At 41.0% G+C, this 26,535-nt stretch overlaps 2 non-coding genes across 2 annotated transcripts; both read right to left on the reverse strand.

The window, feature by feature from the left end:
• Positions 1-25,400: 25,400 nt before the first annotated feature.
• On the reverse strand, positions 25,401-25,564 carry LOC134946549 (U1 spliceosomal RNA). Its single transcript, XR_010182238.1, has one exon. It is a non-coding gene; the product is annotated as a U1 spliceosomal RNA (small nuclear RNA).
• A 671-nt stretch (positions 25,565-26,235) lies between these two features.
• Positions 26,236-26,398, reverse strand: LOC134946578 (U1 spliceosomal RNA). Its single transcript, XR_010182261.1, has one exon. It is a non-coding gene; the product is annotated as a U1 spliceosomal RNA (small nuclear RNA).
• Positions 26,399-26,535: the final 137 nt, after the last annotated feature.

Below are 26,535 nucleotides of genomic sequence, written 5' to 3' on the forward strand. Positions count from 1 at the left end.
CACTGCTTGGATGACAATAAGTATGATTTGGGATAGGCTAGAGGAAGATCTGAGACAAAGAAATCTGACTTTTACCAGAGCTGAATATGAACAAAAGGGGAAAGGACAGGAAGGAGAATCGAAAAGTAGTTGCCTAGTAGGGCGCACTGATATAATTTGTATTCTGATATGTTATTTAAAACTTAGCTTTTATTGCTTATGCCTTCTAAAAATTCCCTTTTCTCTGGGGATTTACACAGCAAAACATAGAGGTTAAAAATATTGGACATATACAAACATGTAGTGAATAAGAAGAAATAAAGATGTGTGTAAATAGATTTAAAAAGTAGCACTACCACATATACCTCCTAATGTGGTGTAGAAAGTAGAATTTATGGTGCCCTTATGAATCCAAATATAATATCCAATCAGGTCACTCAGTGTTGACTGTTCACTATTAATACAACCTATTTCAAACAAGTGACATATTACTAAATAGGAAGGTGTATGTCTGATTGCAACCTAGTGTTGTGAGATTATGGTGTAAAGAATAACTTATACCAATAAATTTCTTATTGCAGATGTGGTGTGTGTTTATTAAATGTACATGTATCTACATGTTCTTATTATTTTTATTTTATACATTCACACCATCACTGCATATAGATCTTACTAACTTTGTGATTGGGAAAAGATGCCCCACAAATGGATGCCCCTGCAATGGGGGTCAAAGTTGCTGGAAAATTATGTCTTTGATTTCTTTATATACTTAGACAAATTCCACTTATTCATTTCATATTTTAAAGATTTTTAATCAAAAGATGCAGTGGATTATTGTCCCTGTAGTGAATACTGATCCAGGTATATATCACAGAATTGTGCTATTGCTCTTAAATTACATGGGTGACAATTCTATCACTCCTATGCACTTGCCAGCATTTATCTATCAGTGATACTTTCACTTTGATGTTGTAGCAATCTGTCTTTGTAATAAAATGACACAGGAATGATATTGCTGCCTCACTGTTATTAATCTGGCTGCACCTGTGTTTGTAATTATACAATGTATCGAGTTATACTGCATGATACACTTCACTTGTGGATGATAATGCTACATTACTGTTATTGGTCTGGCTGCACCTGTGTTTGTGATTATACAATGTATCGCGTTATACTGCACAGTACACTTCACTTGTGTGTCACCAGGTTCTGCTTGGGGGCTATCACTCCTATGCACTTGCCAGCATTTGTCTCTCAGTGATACTTTCACTTTGATGTTGTAGCAATCTGTCTTTGTAATGAAATGACACAGGAATGGTATTGCTACCTCACTGTTATTGGTCTGGCTGCACCTGTGTTTGTGATCATACAATGTATCGAGTTATGCTGCACGATACACTTCACTTGTGAATGATAATGCTACATTACTGTTATTAGTCTGGCTGCACCTGTGTTTGTGATTATACAATGTATCGCGTTATACTGCACAGTACACTTCACTTGTGTGTTGCTAGGTTCTGCTTGGGGGCTAAAGAGTATGTACTCGATCACTGGTTCAATCTTTTATATTAGTAAGTGGAGCACTGTGTTATATATAGTTACCATAAATCAACCACTCTCACTGTAGAGTATGGTAAATATCTTATACAACTACCACTTGCTAGGAGTGGTACCTAATTGCATAAATTGTAAGGTGGCTGCACAGTGCTACTACTGACATACACATGTGTTAGATATTAACAACATTCCTTGTGGTCTATGTCTGAATACATGCTAAATATAGCACCTAGGTAATTGAATTGCACAGTGGCCACGTGGTGCTGTCACTGATTTGCACATCTACAATCTGTGTCTGAGAGTCTGAGAGTCTAATTTATTGCACGATTTGGACACTCTTGGTAATTTCCTCTGATAGCAATTGAATGCAAGTGACAGGATAGGCTATCACCTCAATGTTCAAGGGTATCAGGAGGTCTACAGAGACTATCTATACAATAATTTCTACACCATTCAATACATTGTTAAGGAGTGTGGCAGGCTACTGAAACGCCAACGTGCACGTTTCGCTGTATAGCTTTAACGAGGCTGAACCCGATTGCCTTCCGTGAGCTTAATTTCTAGGATTGACCACAGCCAATCATGGGCTGGATGCAAATCATGTGAGCTGTTCCGCCAATAGCGGCGCATCCGCGTCCCGTTCTGGGCACTGATCACATGGGCAGTGACGTTAGCCCGCTCCGATCACGTGATATCCGACGTCACTCTTGATTCCATGGTTACACTGTAAACATTCGGCCCGATCACGTGATTGGGTCCTTCGAGATATCAGTGTACATTGTTCTATTTGTTCTACACAGCTCAAGAGAGAGGTATAGATTGTTGAAGCACTTAAACGAAAACATAGTGCTATTAAATACGTGTCCTAGACATACTCATCTTAATGTAGATTTCATCTTCTCCATATTGCATATTATATCATACAATTACCATAAAAGCATACACTGCATTGTCACTTATTGGATAGTATTGTCACTTATTGGGGTCGATTCTATTCGGCAACTAATGAATAGCGCCGGGAATTAGCTCCCGACGCTATTCAATACAGCAACTAATTACCTGCAATTGTCGGGAATTCTTCTCTCATCCCCGGGGGATGAGAAGAGAAACCCGACAAAAGTGCTGCCTCGCGGCCGGCGCGAGGCTGATTCTGTCGGGAATCAGCCTCGCGCCGGGGAGTTAAGTCGGAGAATGTCCGTTCTCCCGACAATTCAACCTGTTTTGTCGGCGAGAACGGGCCATCGCCGACGTAACTAGTTGCTGAATTGAATAGCGTCGGGAGCTAATTCCCGGCGCTATTCATTAGTTGCAGAATAGAATCGACCCCATTGAATGGTATATTGTATCACAATTGTCCCCATGCTTGTGGGATATTTTATGTCACCAATGATTTCATAATCCCACGCGGGTGTCAAAAACATAATCCCAAAGTATACATGTTATGAAACCATAACAGAAAGTGGGCTCGCTAAAATGACCTACTTAAATGGTACCAATGTTAGGGTCCTTGTGTACCTTCAATATAATCTGATTGTACAGGTAAGTGTATATCCGCCACTGGGGCTGTAATTACTGGGATTGGAGTGATCATTCTTCCATATATCTCAGAAAAACCAATTGTGGGCCGTATGAGACAGGTCATAGTGGGGATGAATTCACTAAGATGACCTATTGGGATATTCCATATTAAAGTTCCTATGTACCTTTATTGTATTCTTATTGTACAAATGAATAAGTAATCCACTGGAAAATTCCATAATATGGTTCTTATATACCATTGATGTATTCTTATTATAGAGGTAAGTATGTATAAGCGGAAAAGGGGGATATCATTTCTGAGGTTGGACTGTCAGTCTGATTTTAACATGTGAATCACTAATTAGCTACAGTCTCTTGTGATTTATCAAGGGGGGATGTTTAATTAACATATTTCTACTATATAGGCCACTCGATGAGATAAAATGATTCTATAGACTGGTATTATTATCATTTGCCAGAAAAATATATATTGAATCTGCTTTTTATGGAATAAATTATTGTCCTGGTTTTTACCTATTAATCTAAATAAGATGCATAATAATGTGATCAACGTGATATGTGAAAAAGAATAAAGAAAGAAATATTGTAATAATAATAATAGTAATGATAATAGTGAGATGTTAAATTAAATGGAGAAAAGAAAAAGTGATTGAAAAAGTGCAGTGTGTACAAGACTCCCAAAGGTAAAAAACGAAAAAACAAACAAAAAAACTGTAGGAGGGAGAAAAAGAAATAGTGTGTGAAATGAAAAACGTCTAAAGTGTTATGAAGTATGACAGTATCTAAACTGATTCTTGATAAATAACCCACTAGTGGTGTATAATACCACTAGCTAGTGAGATGTGCGTGATACGTGATAGTCTGTGGTCAGAATCAGGCCACAGATAACCCCTAGAGGGATAACTCAATTAAATATTGCATGTATAATATATAATAAATGTTAATCCAGGGAGGTATTAATAAACAATGAATCCAGATATAACTATGGGTTAAGAGTGAATCCAGCTAGAATAATTAACCTAGGTTTGAGACTGCATAATCATATACAAATTGTTCATAAATATGAACTGTAACTATTAGCTTCGTTCAAACCTATCGGATACAGGCTATTCATCAGAAAGATCATTTTAGTTTCGTATCTTAGGAGGGCCTGATCTACATCTCCACCCCGAATCCCAAGTTGTATTTGTCTCATGCCGAAAACCTTCAGACCTGTGGGGTCACATTTGTGAAATTTCTGAAAATGTCGTGCCACCGATGTCAAAGTTCTAAATCTGGCTTGGTCTCTATTGGCATTACGTATATTTCCAACATGTTCTAATATACGTACTTTCAATGGTCTCAATGTTTTGCCAATATAAACTTTATGGCATGGGCACTCCATGTGATACACAATGCCTATAGAAGTACAGGTTATGAGTGTGGAGATCATCCATTTTTTGTTGAATTTATCAAAGAAATACATAGTCGGGACCATGTACTGACACGCTTTACATTGGCCACAACCTTTTGATCCCTTTCTATTGGATTTGGCATCTCCTATTTTCTGGAGGTGACTGTGTACAAGATGGTCTTTAATATTACGTGACCGACGCCAACTACTTTGGACTTTTGTTGGAAGAATTGATTTCAGATCATGATCAGTCTGGAGAATTGACCAATGTTTCTGAAGGATAGCATTGATCTCTCTCCAGTGTGCATTAAAGGTACCAATAAACCGTACTGGCTCTTCTCTCCGTTCTTTATGCTTCACTTTTAGGAGAGACTCCCGCGGGTACCTCTCCACTTCCCTAACTGTTTTCTTAATGAGTGTATTACTATATCCTCTGTTATGGAATCGAACACTCAATTCTTTTTGTCTTATATCAAAAGTATCTGGATCCGAACAGTACCTTTTAGTTCGGAGCAGTTCCCCCTTTGGTACTGCTTTGACCGTAGCGGGAAGATGTGAGCTCCTGGAGTGGAGGATGCTATTAGTTGCCGTATGTTTTCTGAAAATATCTGTAGAGACATTACCTTCCTCATTAATCTGTATTGTGAGATCCAGGAAATTAATCCTGGATTGGCTGGTCTCATACGTGAGCCTCAGGTTAAGGTCATTTGTGTTCAAGATGTTAATAAATCGTGTCAAGTCACTGAGCTGTCCCTCCCAGAGCATGAAAATATCGTCTATATAACGTAAATAGATTAAGATGTTATCTGTGAATATTTCCAATGATTCATGGAAGACCACCTCCTTTTCCCACCACCCCAGGTAGAGGTTAGCGTAAGTGGGGGCACATGCTGTCCCCATCGCTGTTCCTCTTACCTGGAGGTAGTAGGATTCGTTACACGTGAAATAATTTTTTGTTAAAATAAATTTTAACAATTGGATGAGAAAATCATTGTGTTCACATGGTATCTCCATATCAAGGAAATATCTCGCTGCTTCTATTCCCTTGTCGTGGCTAATACTGGTGTATAAGCTCTCGACATCGCAGGATACCAGCCATACCCCTGGGTTCACATTCAGATTTTGAAGTTTCAGTAACACATCTATTGTATCCCGTGTATGGGAAGCCAATGAGGTAACATGCTTCCGTAAAAATTGATCGACATAAATACTAGCTTTTTCAGTTAAGCTCCCTTTTCCGGACACAATAGGTCTTCCTGGGGGTCTGGTCTCGTTCTTATGTATTTTTGGGAGTAGATATAGTGTGGGGGTCCTTGGTTTTTCCATTTTCAAAAATTCCAGATCTTGTTTTTTTATGATACCATTATCAAATGCGGTCTTAATTAATGTATTGTATTGTTTAAGAAATTTCTGAGTGGGGTTGAAGATAAGTTTTTCATAACATGTATTGTCTTCCAGCTGTTTACGTATTTCTTCAAGGTACATGTCCCTTGGCCACAATACTACGTTCCCCCCTTTGTCAGAGGGTTTCACCAGGATTTCATCCCATTCTGCTATTTCCTGCAGTGCAGTTCTTTCTCCCTGACTAATATTGTCAGGATGTCTGCATTTGTGATGAAATAGTTTATCTAAGTCTCTGGAAACTAGGTCTTGGTATACTTGTACAGATGGACAGATCTTATAATCAGGGAGGAAAGAAGATCTTTTTTTAATCTTACTCCTGTCAAATGGTAGAGACATGGAATTATCTGCTGGTTCTTCATTAGCTAGCTCTTCTAATGCTTGAATAGCCAGTGAGTCTTGTGAATTCAAAGTCAGAGTATTGGAATCAGATTCTACTAAAGGGGATTGTTGGGAGTTTTGGTTTGCGAAAAATTTCTTGAGAAGGATTTTCCTAGTGAACAGATGTAAATCCTTTTCGCATTCAAACCGTTCCAAATCTTGGACTGGGGAAAAGGAGAGGCCTTTACTCAAAATCCCAATTTGATCCGGGGTCAAAATTTTGTTAGATAAATTGATAACTCTTAGAGTATCTCCGAGCGTAGTATTGGAGGCATCTACCGATATTTCCTGTCTCTCCTTTCCCTCGGTTCTTCCTGCCAATCCAGGGAGTCTCTTTTTCTTCTGTTTCCCCTGCCCCCTCCTGGTCTACCTCCCTCTATTCCTTGACCATCGCGTATGTTTCTCGGGGTTTTGCCTAAAAAATCCCTCCTATGTGTCCTATTGAGGGATGTGCTATTGGAGAGTTCCCCATCCGAGGAATCAACCTCAGAGGTGGAATAATTGGAGGGTTGAGGGTTTCTATTCCTCTGGGGATGGGTGTTCCATTTGAACACTCTGTTCATTGTGAAATCAGTTTTATCTCTCAAGAATTTACGTCTCTTTCTTTCGATTATTTCATTTTCATATTCCTCCAATTCCTTTCTATATTTTTCATATCTCTGTTGAAATACATCAAGGCTTTCAAAATTTTTAAGTCTGTCACTCAACTTAGAAATCTCTTGTGTTAATTGCGTGAGTATGATGTCATCATGTTTAATGAGTATTTTAATTAGTTCTCTTGAACAGTGTAATAATGTGTTTTCCCATTCTTTTTTCAATTCATTATTAGCCAGTTCATACGCTGGAAAAAGTTTGGGTCTAAGACCCCTCGGTACTAAATCGTTTTTAAGATATTTCTCGGATGTGGTTCGATTCCAACATGTTCTACTTTGTCGCATAAGTGCCAATTTCAACCCGAATAGATCATCTGTCCAATCTGCATGTAAATTAGTATGTTGTGTAGATGTATCATTGAAAGCAGATTCCATGTCATTACGTAATTTGTCTCTCCTATTCTCAAGGTCCTTGGTAAGACTGAAACTTGACATGGTTGTAGTCACGGAAGAAACAAAATGGGTTCCTTATTATTATAATTATTAATTATTTCAAGAAATGATAAGTGTAATATAATCCAGATTATATTTTGGGATTAAGGTGCTAGATACTGGTGAAAGCTGGAAACCAGCTAGACTAGTTATGTACAAAAAAGAGAGGAAAATGTATCTGCACACTTAATAATCTGTAAACGTGACGTCGGATATCACGTGATCGGAGCGGGCCCATGTGATCAGTGCCCAGAACGGGACGCGGATGCGCCGCTATTGGTGGAACAGCTCACATGATTTGCATCCGGCCCATGATTGGCTGTGGTCAATCCTAGAAATTAAGCTCACGGAAGGCAATCGGGTTCAGCCTCGTTAAAGCTATACAGCGAAACGTGCACGTCAGTGTTTCAGTAGCCTGCCACACTCCTTAACAATGTATTGAATGGTGTAGAAATTATTGTATAGATAGTCTCTGTAGACCTCCTGATACCCTTGAACATTGAGGTGATAGCAATTGAATGCAAGTGACAGGATAGGCTATCAGAGGAAATTACCAAGAGTGTCCAAATCGTGCAATAATTTAGACTCTCAGACTCTCAGACACAGATTGTAGATGTGCAAATCAGTGACAGCACCACGTGGCCACTGTGCAATTCAATTACCTAGGTGCTATATTTAGCATGTATTCAGACATAGACCACAAGGAATGTTGTTAATATCTAACACATGTGTATGTCAGTAGTAGCACTGTGCAGCCTCCTTACAATTTAAGCAATTAGGTACCACTCCTAGCAAGTGGTAATTGTATAAGATATTTACCATACTCTACAGTGAGAGTGGTTGATTTATGGTAACTATATATAACACAGTGCTCCACTTACTAATATAAAAGATTGAACCAGTGATCGAGTACATACTCTTTAGCCCCCAAGCAGAACCTAGCAACACACAAGTGAAGTGTACTGTGCAGTATAACGCGATACATTGTATAATCACAAACACAGGTGCAGCCAGACTAATAACAGTAATGTAGCATTATCATTCACAAGTAAAGTGTATCGTGCAGCATAACTCGATACATTGTATGATCACAAACACAGGTGCAGCCAGACCAATAACAGTGAGGTAGCAATACCATTCCTGTGTCATTTCATTACAAAGACAGATTGCTACAACATCAAAGTGAAAGTATCACTGAGAGACAAATGCTGGCAAGTGCATAGGAGTGATAGCCCCCAAGCAGAACCTGGTGACACACAAGTGAAGTGTACTGTGCAGTATAACGCGATACATTGTATAATCACAAACACAGGTGCAGCAAGACCAATAACAGTAATGTAGCATTATCATCCACAAGTGAAGTGTATCGTGCAGTATAACTCGATACATTGTATAATTACAAACACAGGTGCAGCCAGATTAATAACAGTGAGGCAGCAATATCATTCCTGTGTCATTTTATTACAAAGACAGATTGCTACAACATCAAAGTGAAAGTATCACTGAGAGACAAATGCTGGCAAGTGCATAGGAGTGATAGCCCCCAAGCAGAACCTGGTGACACACAAGTGAAGTGTACTGTGCAGTATAACGCGATACATTGTATAATCACAAACACAGGTGCAGCCAGACCAATAACAGTAATGTAGCATTATCATCCACAAGTGAAGTGTATCGTGCAGTATAACTCGATACATTGTATAATTACAAACACAGGTGCAGCCAGATTAATAACAGTGAGGCAGCAATATCATTCCTGTGTCATTTTATTACATAGACAGATTGCTACAACATCAAAGTGAAAGTATCACTGATAGATAAATGCTGGCAAGTGCATAGGAGTGATAGAATTGTCACCTATATAATTTAAGAGCAATAGCACAATTCTGTGATATATACCTGGATCAGTATTCACTACAGGGACAATAATCCACTGCATCTTTTGATTAAAAATCTTTAAAATATGAAATGAATAAGTGGAATTTGTCTAAGTATATAAAGAAATCAAAGACATAATTTTCCAGCAACTTTGACCCCCATTGCAGGGGCATCCATTTGTGGGGCATCTTTTCCCAATCACAAAGTTAGTAAGATCTATATGCAGTGATGGTGTGAATGTATAAAATAAAAATAATAAGAACATGTAGATACATGTACATTTAATAAACACACACCACATCTGCAATAAGAAATTTATTGGTATAAATTATTCTTTACACCATAATCTCACAACACTAGGTTGCAATCAGACATACACCTTCCTATTTAGTAATATGTCACTTGTTTGAAATAGGTTGTATTAATAGTGAACAGTCAACACTGAGTGACCTGATTGGATATTATATTTGGATTCATAAGGGCACCATAAATTCTACTTTCTACACCACATTAGGAGGTATATGTGGTAGTGCTACTTTTTAAATCTATTTCCACACATCTTTATATCTTCTTATTCACTACATGTTTGTATATGTCCAATATTTTTAACCTCTATGTTTTGCTGTGTAAATCCCCAGAGAAAAGGGAATTTTTAGAAGGCATAAGCAATAAAAGCTAAGTTTTAAATAACATATCAGAATACAAATTATATCAGTGCGCCCTACTAGGCAACTACTTTTCGATTCTCCTTCCTGTCCTTTCCCCTTTTGTTCATATTCAGTTCGAGTTGTAATTGGGCTGCACCCCCATACAGTGAGATCTATTAATAGTTCTATATTTTCTTTATTGGGGTTCAAACACCAGATAAGATTCAATTAATTTACAGATTATTAAGTGTGCAGATACATTTTCCTCTCTTTTTTTGTACATAACTAGTCTAGCTGGTTTCCAGCTTTCTCCAGTATCTAGCACCTTAATCCCAAAATATAATCTGGATTATATTACATTTATCATTTCTTGAAATAATTAATAATTATAATAATAAGGAACCCATTTTGTTTCTTCCGTGACTACAACCATGTCAAGTTTCAGTCTTACCAAGGACCTTGAGAATAGGAGAGACAAATTACGTAATGACATGGAATCTGCTTTCAATGATACATCTACACAACATACTAATTTACATGCAGATTGGACAGATGATCTATTCGGGTTGAAATTGGCACTTATGCGACAAAGTAGAATATGTTGGAATCGAACCACATCCGAGTAATATCTTAAAAACGATTTAGTACCGAGGGGTCTTAGACCCAAACTTTTTCCAGCGTATGAACTGGCTAATAATGAATTGAAAAAAGAATGGGAAAACACATTATTACACTGTTCAAGAGAACTAATTAAAATACTCATTAAACATGATGACATCATACTCACGCAATTAACACAAGAGATTTCTAAGTTGAGTGACAGACTTAAAAATTTTGAAAGCCTTGATGTATTTCAACAGAGATATGAAAAATATAGAAAGGAATTGGAGGAATATGAAAATGAAATAATCGAAAGAAAGAGACGTAAATTCTTGAGAGATAAAACTGATTTCACAATGAACAGAGTGTTCAAATGGAACACCCATCCCCAGAGGAATAGAAACCCTCAACCCTCCAATTATTCCACCTCTGAGGTTGATTCCTCGGATGGGGAACTCTCCAATAGCACATCCCTCAATAGGACACATAGGAGGGATTTTTTAGGCAAAACCCCGAGAAACATACGCGATGGTCCAGGAATAGAGGGAGGAAGACCAGGATGGGGCAGGGGAAACAGAAGAAAAAGAGACTCCCTGGATTGGCAGGAAGAACCGAGGGAAAGGAGAGACAGGAAATATCGGTAGATGCCTCCAATACTACGCTCGGAGATACTCTAAGAGTTATCAATTTATCTAACAAAATTTTGACCCCGGATCAAATTGGGATTTTGAGTAAAGGCCTCTCCTTTTCCCCAGTCCAAGATTTGGACCGGTTTGAATGCGAAAAGGATTTACATCTGTTCACTAGGAAAATCCTTCTCAAGAAATTTTTCGCAAACCAAAACTCCCAACAATCCCCTTTAGTAGAATCTGATTCCAATACTCTGACTTTGAATTCACAAGACTCACTGGCTATTCAAGCATTAGAAGAGCTAGCTAATGAAGAACCAGCAGATAATTCCATGTCTCTACCATTTGACAGGAGTAAGATTAAAAAAAGATCTTCTTTCCTCCCTGATTATAAGATCTGTCCATCTGTACAAGTATACCAAGACCTAGTTTCCAGAGACTTAGATAAACTATTTCATCACAAATGCAGACATCCTGACAATATTAGTCAGGGAGAAAGAACTGCACTGCAGGAAATAGCAGAATGGGATGAAATCCTGGTGAAACCCTCTGACAAAGGGGGGAACGTAGTATTGTGGCCAAGGGACATGTACCTTGAAGAAATACGTAAACAGCTGGAAGACAATACATGTTATGAAAAACTTATCTTCAACCCCACTCAGAAATTTCTTAAACAATACAATACATTAATTAAGACCGCATTTGATAATGGTATCATAAAAAAACAAGATCTGGAATTTTTGAAAATGGAAAAACCAAGGACCCCCACACTATATCTACTCCCAAAAATACATAAGAACGAGACCAGACCCCCAGGAAGACCTATTGTGTCCGGAAAAGGAAGCTTAACTGAAAAAGCTAGTATTTATGTCGATCAATTTTTACGGAAGCATGTTACCTCATTGGCTTCCTATACACGGGATACAATAGATGTGTTACTGAAACTTCAAAATCTGATTGTGAACCCAGGGGTATGGCTGGTATCCTGCGATGTCGAGAGCTTATACACCAGTATTAGCCACGACAAGGGAATAGAAGCAGCGAGATATTTCCTTGATATGGAGATACCATGTGAACACAATGATTTTCTCATCCAATTGTTAAAATTTATTTTAACAAAAAAATATTTCACGTGTAACGAATCCCACTACCTCCAGGTAAGAGGAACAGCGATGGGGACAGCATGTGCCCCCACTTACGCTAACCTCTACCTGGGGTGGTGGGAAAAGGAGGTGGTCTTCCATGAATCATTGGAAATATTCACAGATAACATCTTAATCTATTTACGTTATATAGACGATATTTTCATGCTCTGGGAGGGATATCTCAGTGACTTGACACGATTTATTAACATCTTGAACACAAATGACCTTAACCTGAGGCTCACGTATGAGACCAGCCAATCCAGGATTAATTTCCTTGATCTCACAATACAGATTAATGAGGAAGGTAATGTCTCTACAGATATTTTCAGAAAACATACGGCAACTAATAGCATCCTCCACTCCAGGAGCTCACATCTTCCCGCTACGGTCAAAGCAGTACCAAAGGGGGAACTGCTCCGAACTAAAAGGAACTGTTCGGATCCAGATACTTTTGATATAAGACAAAAAGAATTGAGTGTTCGATTCCATAACAGAGGATATAGTAATACACTCATTAAGAAAACAGTTAGGGAAGTGGAGAGGTACCCGCGGGAGTCTCTCCTAAAAGTGAAGCATAAAGAACGGAGAGAAGAGCCAGTACGGTTTATTGGTACCTTTAATGCACACTGGAGAGAGATCAATGCTATCCTTCAGAAACATTGGTCAATTCTCCAGACTGATCATGATCTGAAATCAATTCTTCCAACAAAAGTCCAAAGTAGTTGGCGTCGGTCACGTAATATTAAAGACCACCTTGTACACAGTCACCTCCAGAAAATAGGAGATGCCAAATCCAATAGAAAGGGATCAAAAGGTTGTGGCCAATGTAAAGCGTGTCAGTACATGGTCCCGACTATGTATTTCTTTGATAAATTCAACAAAAAATGGATGATCTCCACACTCATAACCTGTACTTCTATAGGCATTGTGTATCACATGGAGTGCCCATGCCATAAAGTTTATATTGGCAAAACATTGAGACCATTGAAAGTACGTATATTAGAACATGTTGGAAATATACGTAATGCCAATAGAGACCAAGCCAGATTTAGAACTTTGACATCGGTGGCACGACATTTTCAGAAATTTCACAAATGTGACCCCACAGGTCTGAAGGTTTTCGGCATGAGACAAATACAACTTGGGATTCGGGGTGGAGATGTAGATCAGGCCCTCCTAAGATACGAAACTAAAATGATCTTTCTGATGAATAGCCTGTATCCGATAGGTTTGAACGAAGCTAATAGTTACAGTTCATATTTATGAACAATTTGTATATGATTATGCAGTCTCAAACCTAGGTTAATTATTCTAGCTGGATTCACTCTTAACCCATAGTTATATCTGGATTCATTGTTTATTAATACCTCCCTGGATTAACATTTATTATATATTATACATGCAATATTTAATTGAGTTATCCCTCTAGGGGTTATCTGTGGCCTGATTCTGACCACAGACTATCACGTATCACGCACATCTCACTAGCTAGTGGTATTATACACCACTAGTGGGTTATTTATCAAGAATCAGTTTAGATACTGTCATACTTCATAACACTTTAGACGTTTTTCATTTCACACACTATTTCTTTTTCTCCCTCCTACAGTTTTTTTGTTTGTTTTTCGTTTTTTACCTTTGGGAGTCTTGTACACACTGCACTTTTTCAATCACTTTTTCTTTTCTCCATTTAATTTAACATCTCACTATTATCATTACTATTATTATTATTACAATATTTCTTTCTTTATTCTTTTTCACATATCACGTTGATCACATTATTATGCATCTTATTTAGATTAATAGGTAAAAACCAGGACAATAATTTATTCCATAAAAAGCAGATTCAATATATATTTTTCTGGCAAATGATAATAATACCAGTCTATAGAATCATTTTATCTCATCGAGTGGCCTATATAGTAGAAATATGTTAATTAAACATCCCCCCTTGATAAATCACAAGAGACTGTAGCTAATTAGTGATTCACATGTTAAAATCAGACTGACAGTCCAACCTCAGAAATGATATCCCCCTTTTCCGCTTATACATACTTACCTCTATAATAAGAATACATCAATGGTATATAAGAACCATATTATGGAATTTTCCAGTGGATTACTTATTCATTTGTACAATAAGAATACAATAAAGGTACATAGGAACTTTAATATGGAATATCCCAATAGGTCATCTTAGTGAATTCTAGAGATGAGCGCCGGAAATTTTTCGGGTTTTGTGTTTTGGTTTTGGGTTCGGTTCCGCGGCCGTGTTTTGGGTTCGACCGCGTTTTGGCAAAACCTCACCGAATTTTTTTTGTCGGATTCGGGTGTGTTTTGGATTCGGGTGTTTTTTTCAAAAAACCCTAAAAAACAGCTTAAATCATAGAATTTGGGGGTAATTTTGATCCCAAAGTATTATTAACCTCAAAAAACATAATTTACACTCATTTTCAGCCTATTCTGAACACATCACACCTCACAATATTATTTTTAGTCCTAAAATTTGCACCGAGGTCGCTGTGTGAGTAAGATAAGCGACCCTAGTGGCCGACACAAACACCGGGCCCATCTAGGAGTGGCACTGCAGTGTCACGCAGGATGTCCCTTCCAAAAAACCCTCCCCAAACAGCACATGACGCAAAGAAAAAAAGAGGCGCAATGAGGTAGCTGTGTGAGTAAGATTAGCGACCCTAGTGGCCGACACAAACACCGGGCCCATCTAGGAGTGGCACTGCAGTGTCACGCAGGATGTCCCTTCCAAAAAACCCTCCCCAAACAGCACATGACGCAAAGAAAAAAAGAGGCGCAATGAGGTAGCTGACTGTGTGAGAAAGATAAGCGACCCTAGTGGCCGACACAAACACCGGGCCCATCTAGGAGTGGCACTGCAGTGTCACGCAGGATGTCCCTTCCAAAAAACCTTCCCCAAACAGCACATGACGCAAAGAAAAAAAGAGGCGCAATGAGGTAGCTGACTGTGTGAGAAAGATAAGCGACCCTAGTGGCCGACACAAACACCGGGCCCATCTAGGAGTGGCACTGCAGTGTCACGCAGGATGTCCCTTCCAAAAAACCCTCCCCAAACAGCACATGACGCAAAGAAAAAAAGAGGCGCAATGAGGTAGCTGTGTGAGAAAGATAAGCGACCCTAGTGGCCGACACAAACACCGGGCCCATCTAGGAGTGGCACTGCAGTGTCACGCAGGATGTCCCTTCCAAAAAACCCTCCCCAAACAGCACATGACGCAAAGAAAAAAAGAGGCGCAATGAGGTAGCTGTGTGAGTAAGATTAGCGACCCTAGTGGCCGACACAAACACCGGGCCCATCTAGGAGTGGCACTGCAGTGTCACGCAGGATGGCCCTTCCAAAAAACCCTCCCCAAACAGCACATGACACAAAGAAAAAAAGAGGCGCAATGAGGTAGCTGACTGTGTGAGTAAGATTAGCGACCCTAGTGGCCGACACAAACACCGGGCACATCTAGGAGTGGCACTGCAGTGTCACGCAGGATGTCCCTTCCAAAAAACCCTCCCCAAACAGCACATGACGCAAAGAAAAAAAGAGGCGCAATGAGGTAGCTGTGTGAGTAAGATTAGCGACCCTAGTGGCCGACACAAACACCGGGCCCATCTAGGAGTGGCACTGCAGTGTCACGCAGGATGTCCCTTCCAAAAAACCCTCCCCAATCAGCACATGATGCAAAGAAAAAGAAAAGAAAAAAGAGGTGCAAGATGGAATTATCCTTGGGCCCTCCCACCCACCCTTATGTTGTATAAACAAAACAGGACATGCACACTTTAACCAACCCATCATTTCAGTGACAGGGTCTGCCACACGACTGTGACTGATATGACGGGTTGGTTTGGACCCCCCCCAAAAAAGAAGCAATTAATCTCTCCTTGCACAAACTGGCTCTACAGAGGCAAGATGTCCACCTCATCTTCACCCTCCGATATATCACCGTGTACATCCCCCTCCTCACAGATTATCAATTCGTCCCCACTGGAATCCACCATCTCAGCTCCCTGTGTACTTTGTGGAGGCAATTGCTGCTGGTCAATGTCTCCGCGGAGGAATTGATTATAATTCATTTTAATGAACATCATCTTCTCCACATTTTCTGGATGTAACCTCGTACGCCGATTGCTGACAAGGTGAGCGGCGGCACTAAACACTCTTTCGGAGTACACACTTGTGGGAGGGCAACTTAGGTAGAATAAAGCCAGTTTGTGCAAGGGCCTCCAAATTGCCTCTTTTTCCTGCCAGTATAAGTACGGACTGTGTGACGTGCCTACTTGGATGCGGTCACTCATATAATCCTCCACCATTCTATCAATGTTGAGAGAATCATATGCAGTGACAGTAGACGACATGTCCGTAATCGTTGTCAGGTCCTTCAGTCCGGACCAGATGTCAGCATCAGCAGTCGCTCCAGACTGCCCTGCATCACCGCCAGCGGGTGGGCTCGGAATTCTGAGCCTTTTCCTCGCGCCCCCAGTTGCGGGAGAATGTGAAGGAGGAGATGTTGACAGGTCGCGTTCCGCTTGACTTGACAATTTTGTCACCAGCAGGTCTTTCAACCCCAGCAGACCTGTGTCTGCCGGAAAGAGAGATCCAAGGTAGGCTTTAAATCTAGGATCGAGCACGGTGGCCAAAATGTAGTGCTCTGATTTCAACAGATTGACCACCCGTGAATCCTTGTTAAGCGAATTAAGGGCTGCATCCACAAGTCCCACATGCCTAGCGGAATCGCTCCGTGTTAGCTCCTTCTTCAATGCCTCCAGCTTCTTCTGCAAAAGCCTGATGAGGGGAATGACCTGACTCAGGCTGGCAGTGTCTGAACTGACTTCACGTGTGGCAAGTTCAAAGGGCATCAGAACCTTGCACAACGTTGAAATCATTCTCCACTGCACTTGAGACAGGTGCATTCCATCTCCTATATCGTGCTCAATTGTATAGGCTTGAATGGCCTTTTGCTGCTCCTCCAACCTCTGAAGCATATAGAGGGTTGAATTCCACCTCGTTACCACTTCTTGCTTCAGATGATGGCAGGGCAGGTTCAGTAGTTTTTGGTGGTGCTCCAGTCTTCTGTACGTGGTGCCTGTACGCCGAAAGTGTCCCGCAATTTTTCTGGCCACCGACAGCATCTCTTGCACGCCCCTGTCGTTTTTTAAAAAATTCTGCACCACCAAATTCAAGGTATGTGCAAAACATGGGACGTGCTGGAATTTGCCCATATTTAATGCACACACAATATTGCTGGCGTTGTCCGATGCCACAAATCCACAGGAGAGTCCAATTGGGGTAAGCCATTCCGCGATGATCTTCCTCAGTTGCCGTAAGAGGTTTTCAGCTGTGTGCGTATTCTGGAAAGCGGTGATACAAAGCGTAGCCTGCCTAGGAAAGAGTTGGCGTTTGCGAGATGCTGCTACTGGTGCCGCCGCTGCTGTTCTTGCGGCGGGAGTCCATACATCTACCCAGTGGGCTGTCACAGTCATATAGTCCTGACCCTGCCCTGCTCCACTTGTCCACATGTCCGTGGTTAAGTGGACATTGGGTACAACTGCATTTTTTAGGACACTGGTGAGTCTTTTTCTGACGTCCGTGTACATTCTCGGTATCGCCTGCCTAGAGAAGTGGAACCTAGATGGTATTTGGTAACGGGGGCACACTGCCTCAATAAATTGTCTAGTTCCCTGTGAACTAACGGCGGATACCGGACGCACGTCTAACACCAACATAGTTGTCAAGGACTCAGTTATCCGCTTTGCAGTAGGATGACTGCTGTGATATTTCATCTTCCTCGCAAAGGACTGTTGAACAGTCAATTGCTTACTGGAAGTAGTACAAGTGGGCTTACGACTTCCCCTCTGGGATGACCATCGACTCCCAGCGGCAACAACAGCAGCGCCAGCAGCAGTAGGCGTTACACGCAAGGATGCATCGGAGGAATCCCAGGCAGGAGAGGACTCGTCAGACTTGCCAGTGACATGGCCTGCAGGACTATTGGCATTCCTGGGGAAGGAGGAAATTGACACTGAGGGAGTTGGTGGGGTGGTTTGCGTGAGCTTGGTTACAAGAGGAAGGGATTTACTGGTCAGTGGACTGCTTCCGCTGTCACCCAAAGTTTTTGAACTTGTCACTGACTTATTATGAATGCGCTGCAGGTGACGTATAAGGGAGGATGTTCCGAGGTGGTTAACGTCCTTACCCCTACTTATTACAGCTTGACAAAGGGAACACACGGCTTGACACCTGTTGTCCGCATTTCTGGTGAAATACCTCCACACCGAAGAGCTGATTTTTTTGGTATTTTCACCTGGCATGTCAACGGCCATATTCCTCCCACGGACAACAGGTGTCTCCCCGGGTGCCTGACTTAAACAAACCACCTCACCATCAGAATCCTCCTGGTCAATTTCCTCCCCAGCGCCAGCAACACCCATATCCTCCTCATCCTGGTGTACTTCAACACTGACATCTTCAATCTGACTATCAGGAACTGGACTGCGGGTGCTCCTTCCAGCACTTGCAGGGGGCATGCAAATAGTGGAAGGCGCATGCTCTTCACGTCCAGTGTTGGGAAGGTCAGGCATCGCAAACGACACAATTGGACTCTCCTTGTGGATTTGGGATTTCAAAGAACGCACAGTTCTTTGCGGTGCTTTTGCCAGCTTGAGTCTTTTCAGTTTTCTAGCGAGAGGCTGAGTGCTTCCATCCTCATGTGAAGCTGAACCACTAGCCATGAACATAGGCCAGGGCCTCAGCCGTTCCTTGCCACTCCGTGTGGTAAATGGCATATTGGCAAGTTTACGCTTCTCCTCCGACAATTTTATTTTAGGTTTTGGAGTCCTTTTTTTCTGATATTTGGTGTTTTGGATTTGACATGCTCTGTACTATGACATTGGGCATCGGCCTTGGCAGACGACGTTGCTGGCATTTCATCGTCTCGGCCATGACTAGTGGCAGCAGCTTCAGCACGAGGTGGAAGTGGATCTTGATCTTTCCCTAATTTTGGAACCTCAACTTTTTTGTTCTCCATATTTTATAGGCAGAACTAAAAGGCACCTCAGGTAAACAATGGAGATGGATGGATTGGATACTAGTATACAATTATGGACGGACTGCCACGGTTAGGTGGTATAAAAAAACCACGGTTAGGTGGTATATATTATAATAATAATACAATTATGGATGGACGGACTGCCTGCCGACTGCCGACACAGAGGTAGCCACAGCCGTGAACTACCGCACTGTACACTGGTTGATAAAGAGATAGTAGTATACTCGTAACAACTAGTATGACACTATGACGACGGTATAAAGAATGAAAAAAAAACCACGGTTAGGTGGTATATATTATAATAATAATACAATTATGGATGGACGGACTGCCTGCCGACTGCCGACACAGAGGTAGCCACAGCCGTGAACTACCGCACTGTACACTGGTTGATAAAGAGATAGTAGTATACTCGTAACAACTAGTATGACACTATGACGACGGTATAAAGAATGAAAAAAAAACCACGGTTAGGTGGTATATATTATAATAATAATACAATTATGGATGGACGGACTGCCTGCCGACTGCCGACACAGAGGTAGCCACAGCCGTGAACTACCGCACTGTACACTGGTTGATAAAGAGATAGTAGTATACTCGTAACAACTAGTATGACACTATGACGACGGTATAAAGAATGAAAAAAAAACCACGGTTAGGTGGTATATATTATAATAATAATACAATTATGGATGGACGGACTGCCTGCCGACTGCCGACACAGAGGTAGCCACAGCCGTGAACTACCGCACTGTACACTGGTTGATAAAGAGATAGTAGTATACTCGTAACAACTAGTATGACACTATGACGACGGTATAAAGAAAGAAAAAAAAATACCACAGTTAGGTGGTATATATTATAATAATAATACAATTATGGATGGACGGACTGCCTGCCGACTGCCGACACAGAGGTAGCCACAGCCGTGAACTACCGCACTGTACACTGGTTGATAAAGAGATAGTAGTATACTCGTAACAACTAGTATGACACTATGACGACGGTATAAAGAATGAAAAAAAAACCACGGTTAGGTGGTATATATTATAATAATAATACAATTATGGATGGACGGACTGCCTGCCGACTGCCGACACAGAGGTAGCCACAGCCGTGAACTACCGCACTGTACACTGGTTGATAAAGAGATAGTAGTATACTCGTAACAACTAGTATGACACTATGACGACGGTATAAAGAATGAAAAAAAAACCACGGTTAGGTGGTATATATTATAATAATAATACAATTATGGATGGACGGACTGCCTGCCGACTGCCGACACAGAGGTAGCCACAGCCGTGAACTACCGCACTGTACACTGGTTGATAAAGAGATAGTAGTATACTCGTAACAACTAGTATGACACTATGACGACGGTATAAAGAATGAAAAAAAAACCACGGTTAGGTGGTATATATTATAATAATAATACAATTATGGATGGACGGACTGCCTGCCGACTGCCGACACAGAGGTAGCCACAGCCGTGAACTACCGCACTGTACACTGGTTGATAAAGAGATAGTAGTATACTCGTAACAACTAGTATGACACTATGACGACGGTATAAAGAATGAAAAAAAAACCACGGTTAGGTGGTATATATTATAATAATAATACAATTATGGATGGACGGACTGCCTGCCGACTGCCGACACAGAGGTAGCCACAGCCGTGAACTACCGCACTGTACACTGGTTGATAAAGAGATAGTAGTATACTCGTAACAACTAGTATGACACTATGACGGTATAAAGAATGAAAAAAAAACCACGGTTAGGTGGTATATATTATAATAATAATACAATTATGGATGGACGGACTGCCTGCCGACTGCCGACACAGAGGTAGCCACAGCCGTGAACTACCGCACTGTACACTGCTTGATAAAGAGATAGTAGTATACTCGTAACAACTAGTATGACACTATGACGACGGTATAAAGAATGAAAAAAAAACCACGGTTAGGTGGTATATATTATAATAATAATACAATTATGGATGGACGGACTGCCTGCCGACTGCCGACACAGAGGTAGCCACAGCCGTGAACTACCGCACTGTACACTGGTTGATAAAGAGATAGTAGTATACTCGTAACAACTAGTATGACACTATGACGGTATAAAGAATGAAAAAAAAACCACGGTTAGGTGGTATATATTATAATAATAATACAATTATGGATGGACGGACTGCCTGCCGACTGCCGACACAGAGGTAGCCACAGCCGTGAACTACCGCACTGTACACTGGTTGATAAAGAGATAGTAGTATACTCGTAACAACTAGTATGACACTATGACGACGGTATAAAGAAAGAAAAAAAAATACCACGGTTAGGTGGTATATATTGTAATACAATTATGGATGGACGGACTGCCTGCCGAGTTCCGACTGCCGACACAGAGGTAGCCACAGCCGTGAACTACCGCACTGTACTGTGTCTGCTGCTAATATAGACTGGTTGATAAAGAGATAGTATACAATACATACAACAATATACTACTATACTGGTGGTCAGGCACTGGTCACCACTAGTCACACTGGCAGTGGTACTCCTGCAGCAAAAGTGTGCACTGTTTAATTTTAAATTAATATAATATTATGTACTCCTGGGGGCTCCTGCTATAACAACCTGCAGTGCTCCCCAGTCTCCCCCACAATTATTATAAGCTTTGCCTTTTATACATTGATGTGCAGCACACTGGGCTGAGCTGAGTGCACACAGACTGAGTCACACTGTGTGACTGGCTGCTGCTGTGTATCGTTTTTTTTCAGGCAGAGAACGGATATAGCAGAGAACGGATATATTATATTAAAATAAATAAAAGTTAACTAACAACAACTGCACTGGTCACTGTGGTAAACTCTGTCTGACTCTGCACAATCTCTCTCTCTCTTCTAATCTAATTTCTAATGGAGAGGACGCCAGCCACGTCCTCTCCCTATCAATCTCAATGCACGTGTGAAAATGGCGGCGACGCGCGGCTCCTTATATAGAATCCGAGTCTCGCGAGAATCCGACAGCGTCATGATGACGTTCGGGCGCGCTCGGGTTAACCGAGCAAGGCGGGAGGATCCGAGTCTGCTCGGACCCGTGAAAAAAACATGAAGTTCGTGCGGGTTCGGTTTCAGAGAAACCGAACCCGCTCATCTCTAGTGAATTCATCCCCACTATGACCTATCTCATATGGCCCACAATTGGTTTTTCTGAGATATATGGAAGAATGATCACTCCAATCCCAGTAATTACAGCCCCTGTGGCGGATATACACTTACCTGTACAATCAGATTATATTGAAGGTACACAAGGACCCTAACATTGGTACCATTTAAGTAGGTCATCTTAGCGAGCCCACTTTCTGTTATGGTTTCATAACATGTATACTTTGGGATTATGTTTTTGACACCCGCGTGGGATTATGAAATCATTGGTGACATAAAATATCCCACAAGCATGGGGACAATTGTGATACAATATACCATTCAATAAGTGACAATACTATCCAATAAGTGACAATGCAGTGTATGCTTTTATGGTAATTGTATGATATAATATGCAATATGGAGAAGATGAAATCTACATTAAGATGAGTATGTCTAGGACACGTATTTAATAGCACTATGTTTTCGTTTAAGTGCTTCAACAATCTATACCTCTCTCTTGAGCTGTGTAGAACAAATAGAACAATGTACACTGATATCTCGAAGGACCCAATCACGTGATCGGGCCGAATGTTTACAGTGTAACCATGGAATCAAGAGTGACGTCGGATATCACGTGATCGGAGCGGGCTAACGTCACTGCCCATGTGATCAGTGCCCAGAACGGGACGCGGATGCGCCGCTATTGGCGGAACAGCTCACATGATTTGCATCCGGCCCATGATTGGCTGTGGTCAATCCTAGAAATTAAGCTCACGGAAGGCAATCGGGTTCAGCCTCGTTAAAGCTATACAGCGAAACGTGCACGTCGGCGTTTCAGTAGCCTGCCACACTCCTTAACAATGTATTGAATGGTGTAGAAATTATTGTATAGATAGTCTCTGTAGACCTCCTGATACCCTTGAACATTGAGGTGATAGCAATTGAATGCAAGTGACAGGATAGGCTATCAGAGGAAATTACCAAGAGTGTCCAAATCGTGCAATAATTTAGACTCTCAGACTCTCAGACACAGATTGTAGATGTGCAAATCAGTGACAGCACCACGTGGCCACTGTGCAATTCAATTACCTAGGTGCTATATTTAGCATGTATTCAGACATAGACCACAAGGAATGTTGTTAATATCTAACACATGTGTATGTCAGTAGTAGCACTGTGCAGCCACCATACAATTTATGCAATTAGGTACCACTCCTAGCAAGTGGTAATTGTATAAGATATTTACCATACTCTACAGTGAGAGTGGTTGATTTATGGTAACTATATATAACACAGTGCTCCACTTACTAATATAAAAGATTGAACCAGTGATCGAGTACATACTCTTTAGCCCCCAAGCAGAACCTAGCAACATACAAGTGAAGTGTACTGTGCAGTATAATGCGATACATTGTGTAATCACAAACACAGGTGCAGCCAGACTAATAACAGTAATGTAGCATTATCATTCACAAGTGAAGTGTATCGTGCAGCATAACTCGATACATTGTATGATCACAAACACAGGTGCAGCCGGACCAATAACAGTGAGGTAGCAATACCATTCCTGTGTCATTTCATTACAAAGACAGATTGCTACAACATCAAAGTGAAAGTATCACTGAGAGACAAATGCTGGCAAGTGCATAGGAGTGATAGCCCCCAAGCAGAACCTGGTGACACACAAGTGAAGTGTACTGTGCAGTATAACGCGATACATTGTATAATCACAAACACAGGTGCAGCCAGACCAATAACAGTAATGTAGCATTATCATCCACAAGTGAAGTGTATCGTGCAGTATAACTCGATACATTGTATAATTACAAACACAGGTGCAGCCAGATTAATAACAGTGAGGCAGCAATATCATTCCTGTGTCATTTTATTACATGGACAGATTGCTACAACATCAAAGTGAAAGTATCACTGATAGATAAATGCTGGCAAGTGCATAGGAGTGATAGAATTGTCACCTATGTAATTTAAGAGCAATAGCACAATTCTGTGATATATACCTGGATCAGTATTCACTACAGGGACAATAATCCACTGCATCTTTTGATTAAAAATCTTTAAAATATGAAATGAATAAGTGGAATTTGTCTAAGTATATAAAGAAATCAAAGACATAATTTTCCAGCAACTTTGACCCCCATTGCAGGGGCATCCATTTGTGGGGCATCTTTTCCCAATCACAAAGTTAGTAAGATCTATATGCAGTGATGGTGTGAATGTATAAAATAAAAATAATAAGAACATGTAGATACATGTACATTTAATAAACACACACCACATCTGCAATAAGAAATTTATTGGTATAAGTTATTCTTTACACCATAATCTCACAACACTAGGTTGCAATCAGACATACACCTTCCTATTTAGTAATATGTCACTTGTTTGAAATAGGTTGTATTAATAGTGAACAGTCAACACTGAGTGACCTGATTGGATATTATATTTGGATTCATAAGGGCACCATAAATTCTACTTTCTACACCACATTAGGAGGTATATGTGGTAGTGCTACTTTTTAAATCTATTTCCACACATCTTTATTTCTTCTTATTCACTACATGTTTGTATATGTCCAATATTTTTAACCTCTATGTTTTGCTGTGTAAATCCCCAGAGAAAAGGAAATTTTTAGAAGGCATAAGCAATAAAAGCTAAGTTTTAAATAACATATCAGAATACAAATTATATCAGTGCGCCCTACTAGGCAACTACTTTTTGATTCTCCTTCCTGTCCTTTCCCCTTTTGTTCATATTCAGTTCGAGTTGTAATTGGGCTGCACCCCCATACAGTGAAATCTATTAATAGTTCTATATTTTCTTTATTGGGGTTCAAACACCAGATAAGATTTAATTAATTTACAGATTATTAAGTGTGCAGATACATTTTCCTCTCTTTTTTTGTATTTTACCAGAGCTGACCAGAGGAAAGCACAAACTCAGTCCCCCACTACCACAAATAATGCAGTTGAGTTTCCCACATTTGGGGAAATCACAGGGGTCAGCATACCCAGAATTCAATGAATGAACCTCACCCTGGGAGAACAATCTTCATGACCATGGTATTTCCTATGCAAAATAAGTATGATTTTGGATAGGGCTGAGGAGGGCCGCTGCTCAGGCACATCTCTGTCAAGTAAAGGAGATTCAACTGAGGCAGCACATGGGAACTCTCATCTGGGGACAACAACTGCAGGGAGAACACATATTTTCAGATGAACATGGGAGGGCAGAAGGCTGCCTAATACTGAAGCACCCCCAAACAACAAACCAAATGCAACAACTAGTGCAAGCATTCCTAGGGGAAGGCCTGCAGCAGATGGATTTGCATATGGTGATGTCATCCAAGCAGTGGGTCAAAGTTGGCTTCAACCCTCGTCTGCATATGAAAAGAGAAAAGGGGAGTGCAGGGCATGGCGGCCTTTTGCGGCGCTTGGATGACCCCTAGTTCGCATTAAACACCTCCACCCTCCTTCGGTGTGGGGCTCATGTTGGCTATGCCCCAGCCCTTGAAGCATTCAAGCTGATTTCTTGCAGCAGCTGGGCACTGTAACAGCTCCAGAGCTGCTCTGTAAGGCAAGTAAAAGGGTGTGGGCCCTGTAGCACTACCTCTAGTTCGCATTGTGCGTTGGAAGGCACAAAGTAAGCAGACGGGAGAAGTCAGGATAGTGCGCAAAGGCACAGAAGGGAGCGGCTCAAGAAAAGAGAAGTGGAAACAGACAGCAAACTAGGCTGGAGAGAGACCTGAGACAAAGAGATCTGAATTATACGAGAGCCGACCAGGGGAAACACAAATTATGCAGTCAAGTTTCCCACATTTGGGGAAATCGCAGGAGCAGCACACCCAGAGTGCAATGGGTGAGCCTTGCCCTGGGAGAAGCACCTTCATGATCATAGTATCTCACCTGGCAGGTAAGTAGGAGTTGGGCTAGAGCTGGGGAGGGTCGCTACTCGGGCACCCCCCTGTCAAGTGAAGGAGATCCAACTGAGGCAGCACAAAAAAACTCTCGAAAGAAGAACAAGGCTAGAGGAAGATCTGAGACAAAGAAATCTGACT

Source organism: Pseudophryne corroboree, chromosome 7 (genome assembly GCF_028390025.1).
Source record: "Pseudophryne corroboree isolate aPseCor3 chromosome 7, aPseCor3.hap2, whole genome shotgun sequence".
Taxonomy (NCBI): Eukaryota; Metazoa; Chordata; class Amphibia; order Anura; family Myobatrachidae; genus Pseudophryne; species Pseudophryne corroboree.